The sequence below is a fragment of the Hippopotamus amphibius genome, chromosome 12 (assembly GCF_030028045.1).
Source record: "Hippopotamus amphibius kiboko isolate mHipAmp2 chromosome 12, mHipAmp2.hap2, whole genome shotgun sequence".
Taxonomy (NCBI): Eukaryota; Metazoa; Chordata; class Mammalia; order Artiodactyla; family Hippopotamidae; genus Hippopotamus; species Hippopotamus amphibius.
The window spans coordinates 85,293,069-85,300,780 of record NC_080197.1 but is presented as its reverse complement, the minus strand read 5'-3'; positions in this window follow the sequence as shown (position 1 = coordinate 85,300,780).

The window sequence follows — 7,712 nt, the reverse complement described above, 5'->3', positions numbered from 1 at the left end:
CACCCAGCCTCCCTGACCTGGTATCTGAATGGTGTGTGGTCCAGCTCAGCACCCTGCCTGCCCCAACCCTGGCCACCCCTGTGTGCTCTGCAGGGAGAAGGGAGGGTAGACAAAGGCATATGGGCTCTGCTGGTGCCAAAGTAGCAGCAGGCATGACACATGTGTCCCCAGTCCTTTCCATGGATTAGTTCCCCTAATCCTGACGACACTCATCCTTTGTAGATGCTTTAATTCTTATTGGCTCCAATTTACAGAGGAGGAAACTGAGGCTTGGAGGGGTTAAGTGCCTGGTCTATTGATAGCAATCTGTAAGTAATAGATTTGAACCCAGACAATTGGAGTTATGAGCGCTTCCTCTTATCTTGGCCTCTCAGTTCAGTGACTCCTGGAAAGGGCAGTGGGACAGAAAAGGAAGCTGTCTGGGGCTCGATTCCACCTCCTAACCATCTTGAAGCTGGATGCTCAATTCTCCAGAGCACCTCTGGATAACTTAAGTCTGCTATTTCTTGCTGACTTCTGCGGACCTCTGTCAGCCCCTGTGTTTTGACAAGTCACCGTTAATTGCCTGTTAAGTCCCTGGCTTCGAGGCTGGCCTTGCAGGGCTGTCTCTGGGGCCTGAGCACTGGGCGGCCTTCCTTGCGGGTGGCCTGGCTTCTTGGAGGCGTGCAGGGCGAGCTAAACTTGGATGCTGCGGGTGGGGAGAGGGATGTGGTCCCACCTGCTGCTTCCTCTCTGGCCCGGAAGTCTTCCTTGGGTGCAGTCACAGACGTGTCTTTGGCTGTCACAGCTCTGGCTGCTGCACAGGAAGTACAGCAAAAAAGCCCCAAACATAACTCCGTGGAAGCACCCAGTCCCACCTTCCTCCCCTCCTTCCTCCCATAGCGTCACCCATGCCTCCCTCCGCCCCTGAATTAGCACACTTGGGGGTTCGCTTCCTCTCCATCCTCACTGACGTGACCCTCTCCTGGCCTTGATATGGAGCCCAAACTTCCTAGGTGTTCTGGCCCCCAGGGAGCAGGAAGCTTGGCAGGGGTTGGGAGAGGGAAGATGGAGGGTGGGAGAAATTTTCATTCTCTCTGGGGGATGTTTGGGTACCTGGGCAGTCTCCTAACCCTTCCTGGATATACTCAAGACCAACTCGCTTGGGGCTTCTGGTGGGGCATGGGCTTGGGTGACCCCAGCTGCAGATTGTGTCTTGTGCCCCTTTGGGATTCTGGAGCCCTGTCCTGATTGGTCCTTAACATAGTCCAGGGACAGAAATCTCCATCCCCAACCTTCCAACCTCGAGTCCACCTCCTTTGTCCCTGGTCCCCTGTAACTGGCGACAGGAGGCAATTCTGATCATCCAGGAGTAGAAAAGGCAGAAGAGGGACAGGGCTGGCTAGAGGTAAGAGTGGGGGAGGCTTGAGCTCCTGAAATTGGTCTTCTGAGAAGCAAGGGGGAGTTTTCTTATTTTCTCTGCTTCCTCCTTCCTTCCGTTTCTCTCTGCAAGTCACCAGCCCCCAACTGCTGATATACCTCCTGCTCTCTCCCATCCACCTCTTACTTCTTGCCTCCCTGTCTGCCTGTCCCTCTGGGAGAGTTGTGGTCCAGGGCTCCTCCATCTCTCAGCCCTGGGAGAGGAGGGGCATCCTGGCCCCACAGCCCAGCTGGATGGCCTTATGGGAATGGCATCCCTGTGTCACAGTTTCAGTGCCTCGTCTGTGCCCTTTCCCTATTTGGCCCAAGGCCTGGCCTGTAGAACAGGCAGGCCCAGGATAACGCAGGACAGCAATGCATAGTTGCTGGATGAATGTTCTCGTGAGCACATCTCAAGCTGGCTGGGGCTCTGGGGCGGGACGTGGCTCTTGGGGAGATAGACAGGGACTCCGGGCAAGGGAAACTCTTAGCCTCACTCAAACGCATGTTGGGAAGGCTGGGCCACTCTTCCAGGAAGCTTCCCAGATGAACCTGGTCAGGCTCCTGACCCTCTGTCCTCCTCTCTCCAAAATGCACACCCACACCTATGCCCTCGCCTGGGTCAGTGCCCTCTCTCTTTGAGCAACTCGTAGCTGGGTGGAAAGACTTTCTGAGGGCCCCAGAACTGGGGTCTGGGAAGCTGGGAGTAGACTGGGGGTGGGGTGGGGCAGGGCCAAGAAAGGGGGACTAATATCAAGGATGGAGACATTAAAACAGTGCCTCCGAAGCGTCCTCCTGCCAGGCAGGCTGTGGAGACACGGGAGAGGCACTGACCTGGGCGAAGGTATTTGGGGCACCTTCCCAGAGGAGGCAGTGAGCAAAAGCTTGAAGGAAGAGGAAGACCTGTCCAGGAAGGGGAGGGGGAGGTTGTTTCAGGCTAAGATAGCAGCAAACTGTTCGTGCGGGATGGTGACAATGACAGGAGTCAGTGTGACTGGGATGTCAGAGGTGCTGCGGAGCTCAGAGGAGCAGCGGTCTCCTCAGGGGCCCAGGAAGGCTGCAATGCAGGCATTTCATCACTTGGCATAAAGTTCTTCAGTGGCTCTCCGTGGTTTAAAGTCTAGAAGATTCCTTGGGATGTCAAACAAGATCCTTTGCACCTGCTGCCCTTCTTCGTCTGTCTCTGTGTCTCATGTCCTCACGCCCGCCTTCCCTCCACAGCCCCTGCCCGTTCCCTCCCCTCCCAAACTGGCCCCATTGCCCCAAACCTGCTGAGCCACGTCCTGTGTCCCTGCTGGATGGCACAGGTGCGGGGCGATTCCACCACCACATGCAATTCTGTGGGCCCGTGCTGATCTGCAGAGAAGGCAGCTGAGACGGGCCAGGAGGCTGCAGAGCCCTGAAGGCTGCGAACGGGTTCAGGATAGACTCGGGGGCAGCATGAGGTGGTGACAGGGCTGGTTTCTGGTCTGGGCTCTGCTAGTCATCAGCTGTGTGGTTTGGGGCCAAATGCTTGACCTCTCTGGGCCTCAGTAAAATTAGGTTACACTGGATGATTTGAAATTTTTTTAATTAAATTTTTCTTCCAGTTTGGGTTCACAAATGTTCCTCACACTGCGGTCAGTCCCCTTGTTATGCCAGGTACTCAGTGGTTTCCAGTGTGATCCAGGGTCTCTAGCAAGCAGTGTGCTGAGGAGGTCAGGCAGGTGTGCGCATTCGGTAAGGAGAGTAGGCCTCTGGGGCCAGGGAGAGGTGAGCACAGGCTAGTTACACTTTCCTGTCCTCAGAGCACTGAGCCCAATTTGTAATGATTTGTTGCCGCTTGTTCCCTTGCCTCCCCTGCGAAGCTCTGTGAGCCCAGGGACCATGTGATGGTTTTATTCGTGGATGTTGCAGGACTTGGCGGTGCCTGGCACCTAGTAGGTGCTTGATGACGATTTCCTTCTGGACTGAATAAAAGCCCACCCTTCCATGCAGGGCACTTGTGGTATGATATCGCAGTCCAGGATACAACAGCACAAGCTTCAGGTGGTGTAGAATGACAGACCCCAGGTGGGTCGTGGAGCAAGTCGGGATGAGGAAACACCCCATCTCAGGAGGCTGGCTCCGGGGCCCTTGCCCCACAGGACCGGGCTGCTTCTGTGCCAGGCTGATCTGGGCTGACTGGGACGGGCCTGTGGTCGATCCTGGGTTCTCCGCTTATGGTGTCACACATCCCGCCACGGGTGGACTCCCAGAGGCCTGGCCTCTGGCTCCTCTGGTTCCCGCTCAGCGCAGGGTGTGAACTCTGACGCCCTCCTGTCATGGCCAGGTGCCTCAGGTGTGCAAGAAGATTGATGGTCCTCCTTGCAAAAGAAAAAGGCAGGAGGAAGTCTCCCTATTGGCAGAAGCCCCATTAGGCTCAGACGTTGGCCAGGCACGCATCTGGGGCAGGGCAGGGACCGAGCCGTGAGCCTCCCAGGTGCCTCCCCTTCCGTGTAGGACCCGAGGGGGGAGCACATAGGGGCAGGACCCTGGTCCAGGTGTAGGGTAGGCCCTCACTACCCAGGGAACCCCAGCCTGTGCCCCGCTGTGTGGGTGCTGGGTTCATGCCAGTGGCATCCGGCAGGGTTGCCAGGCCTGCTTCGGGGTGGAGGGGCAGGAAGGAGGATGGCACAAAGGGAGACTGGCAGGAGGGCCCCGCTGCCACAGGCTGCTCACTGCCTCCCAGGGAAGGCCCAGCAGCAGCACAGGCCCCTGCTCCCTGCGAAACACGGCACCTTCTCACCGGCTGCCTCCCCCAGGAGGAACAGAGGACTCCCCAGTGACAGAGGACTCCTAGTAGCCTCCTGCCCACTCTCCATCCACTTACTGTGGCTGCTCAAACCACGAGGATGGTTCCTCCCAACAGCCCTCATTTCTCAGGCCTCAGACACTCAGCTTTCTTCTTCCCTCCCCCATGCCCCTCCCTCCCGGCTGCCTCTGAGCCTTCATGTTGGTCACTCAGGCAGCCCGCCTGCCCCCTTCCTCCAGGAAGTCTTCTGAGATAGCCCCCTCGATTGTCTTTGATGCGGAGAACTCTTAAAAGCAGCCTCTGTGGTGGTAGGACTTTGTTTTATCCACTGTCCCATCACCACCGGCACATAGTAGGTACACACAAAATAGTTGTTGAGTTAACACACAGTGTGTCCTCTATTATTTCGCATTTGTTTCTATGACTCCCTTAGGCAAGAGTCTCTTCCCTCCAGCACCCTCCCACATTAGACAGGATCTGGGGACCCAGTTTTCCCTCCAGCGGGTCCCCCCACATCTGGAATTCTGGTCACTGGAGAACCTGGCCAATCTTACCTACCCTAAAAAATTGGGCCTTCATTCAGGAAATGCCTTTGGTACCTCCCCTGGGCGCCTATCGCTGTGCTGAGCAGCGGGGCACGTGCAGAGATCAGGGTGTCAGGGTGGTGACCTGGCTGCACTCCCCGCATCCCCAGCCCCTCTGCCTCCTAGTCCAGTGCTCTCTGCACTCTGGAATCTCTCTTCATCCAGCCGTTGCCTCCAGGCCAGCTACCTGGCTGGTTGCAGCCTCCTCTCACTTCCACTCCTGGCACTGCTGTTTAGGAAGTGTCCTCCTCCCTGGGGCTGCTTTCACAGAGGAACAAAGAGGGACTGGAAGGCTGGAGTGGCTGACAAAGGCAGATGGGGGAGTGGTAGGGCAGCGATGGGATGAGGGAGTGGAGATGCTTATTTGTAAGCCCAAACCACTCCCTGAGCTTCAGCTGCTGCTTTATCTGTCCTGATAATAGACCGAAACCATATTCTGCTCCCTGTGGAGCCAGCAGGGCCCGGCCTTTGTGAGGCTGCCAGGATGGCAGCAGCCCAGGGTGGCACTGGACACTGCGCCAGCTGACACAGGCTGGCCAGCCCTGGGAGGCTGCGGCCGAGTGGGTCATCACCAACCTGCAGACCACCCCCCAACACAGGGATGTCCCACGCATCCAGTGGTCCTCAGTGCCCATACTGGGCACACGGGAGATTCTCGGGATGGATCTTAAGAACTGATGCTTGAGCGAAGGTGGTTATGACTCGTTCATCTGTGTATCCATAGCACCGCGGACAGTGCCTGGCACACAGTAGGAGCTCAGTGGCTGAACAGTATTCACTCAGCACCTGGTTATCAGGACCTACCACGTGCAGGCAGCTGTGTCCTCTCCATCTTAACCACTGGACCGCCAGTGGTTTTGTTTTTGTTTTTGTTTTTAAATTGAAGATCTAAATGGCTTTATGAGTGATTCATGAATCGGGCAACATCCCTTCTAGGAACTAGAAGAGTGCTCCCTCCCTCTCCATCCTTCCATCTCTTTCCTCCGGCACCCACTGGGGATCTCCTAATGTAGTGAGATGTGGGGAGTCTCTAAGGAAGCTGTCTATGAAGGGTCAATCCGAGGCCAGCGCTGCCCGCTGTGTCTCTGGGAGAAAAGGAGGAGGAAGTCCTTCCGCATGTCCCCATAACTCAAATTAGTGCCCAGGCTTACAGAAAGCGCTCCAACCAGTGACCCAGTTTCATCTCTCCAACATTGTTCGGCAGGCGAGGCAAACCTGTCTCCTCACTGTGCGGAGCTGCGGGACTGCCACCTGGATCTTCTCCCTCCAGGTGCAGCCCCCAGCCCAGGCTTCCTCATGTCGATTGACGTCTTAGCTCCTGAGATAAGCTCTGAGGTTCTGGGGGAAGCTGGGGGCTGGGAGAGGGGGGAAGAGCCCCGGTGGGGGTGGGCCAGGGAGGGGTAGGGAAGGGGAGGTGGGGTGAGGAGCAGAGGCAGCAGGGTGCAGGGCTAGACATCGCCCACCCCCCTGCAGCGGCCTCGGCTGGTGAATAGAGCAGGACCGGCCAGTGGAAATCTGACGACCTCAGCTCCTCTCTGGGGTGCCCTGTTGCCTCCTGAGTGGGCAAATAGTGCTGGGCGAGAGTGGGGGCTAATGAGTGTTTTGCAGCGGGCGATTCCTCTACGTGGGGTTTATCTTCCTGGGTCATCGTTCTGCACTCTGCACTTAGCAGGGTAATAGCAGCCTGGTCTGGGGCGCCTGCCTGCCCGCTGGCCCCGGAGCCCTGCAAACAGAGGGCAGCAGACGAGGGGGAGGAAGGCAGGAACAGGCAGGAGAGGCACGCCCCGGCCCCGCCCTGCTGCCCCATCCCGGGCCACCGCAGGTGTGTGTGTCCACAGCCATGCGGGGTGGCTGCCCTCCCAGCAGGGCCTCACGGCTACCCAGATCCGGGGACCTCGTAGACCCCCGTACCTCCTCCCCGTCCTGCCCGAGCCCCCAGAGACCCCCTCGCTAGCCTCTGAGGTCCCTCACCCAGTTTTCTCCTGCAGCGTCCTCCTCCTCTATCCTCAGGAGGCCAAAAAGGGAGAGGGCAGTGGTGCTGGCCCAGGACACCCCCCCACCGCCCCCAGTGTGAGGCAGAGAGCTTCCCCTTCATGTGGCTTTCTAAGTCCCCATGACCACCTATGTGGCAGGAATTATTTCTAGGTTACAGTTGAAAATACTGGGGCTCTGGGAAGTTAAAGGACTTGTCCAAGGTCACCCAGTGTGGTAAACAGAATAATGGACCCACCCCAATATCTACATCCTAACTCCCAGAGCCTATGAATGCATTACCTTACATGGCCATAGACGTTGCTGACCTGAATAATTTAAGGCTCTTGAGATGCACAGATTATTCTCAATGATCAGGGTGGGCCCAGTGTAATCACAAGGGTCTTTAAATGTGGAAGAAATGCCAGGAGAGTGATGCTGTGAGAAAGACTCCTGTTGCTTTTTTTTTTTTTAATAAATTTATTTATTATTTATTAATTTATTTATTGGCTGTGTTGGATCTTCACTGCGGCACACAGGCTTTCCCTGGTTGCAGCGAGCAGGGGCTACTCTTCGTTGTGGTGTGAGGGCTCCTCATTGCAGTGGCTTCTTTCATTGCAGAGCATGGGCTCTAGGCGCATGGGCTTCAGTAGTTGCGGCACACAGGCTCAATAGTTGTGACTCACGGGCTCTAGAGCACAGGCTCAATAGTTGTGGTGTACGGGCTTAGTTGCTCTGTGGCATGTGGGACCTTCCTGGAAAAGGGCTCGAACCCATGTCCCCTGCATTGGCAGGGAGATTCTTAACCACTGCGCCACCAGGGAAGTCTCTCCTGTTGCTTTTAAGATGAAGGGGACTGAGGAAGGTGGTGGCCTCTAGAAGCTGGAAACAGTGGGGAAATGCTCTTCCTCTAGTACCTTCAGAAGGAGCGCAGCCCTGCTGGCACCTTGTCTTTAGCCCACTGAGACCCATTTAGGACTTCTGAT